Here is a 213-nt window from a genome sequence, read left to right on the forward strand (position 1 = left end):
ACAACACAATTATTTCAAATACACATTACACACAGCAGTAGAGATAAAAGACCTTATTACTCGTTCTGTTGAACACCGAAGTAGTAGAAAATACCATCTAGTGGATGTCCTTCAAAGTACAAAATCAGTTTCAATGTTTCCCTCGTTCTCTTTTCCACAAAAACCTCAAGAGAATCTGTAGTAAAAGCAATAATTGAACCGGCCTTTCTGATC

This window comes from Sinocyclocheilus grahami, unplaced genomic scaffold, assembly GCF_001515645.1.
Source record: "Sinocyclocheilus grahami isolate Dianchi unplaced genomic scaffold, SAMN03320097.WGS_v1.1 scaffold4315.1, whole genome shotgun sequence".
Classification (NCBI taxonomy): Eukaryota; Metazoa; Chordata; class Actinopteri; order Cypriniformes; family Cyprinidae; genus Sinocyclocheilus; species Sinocyclocheilus grahami.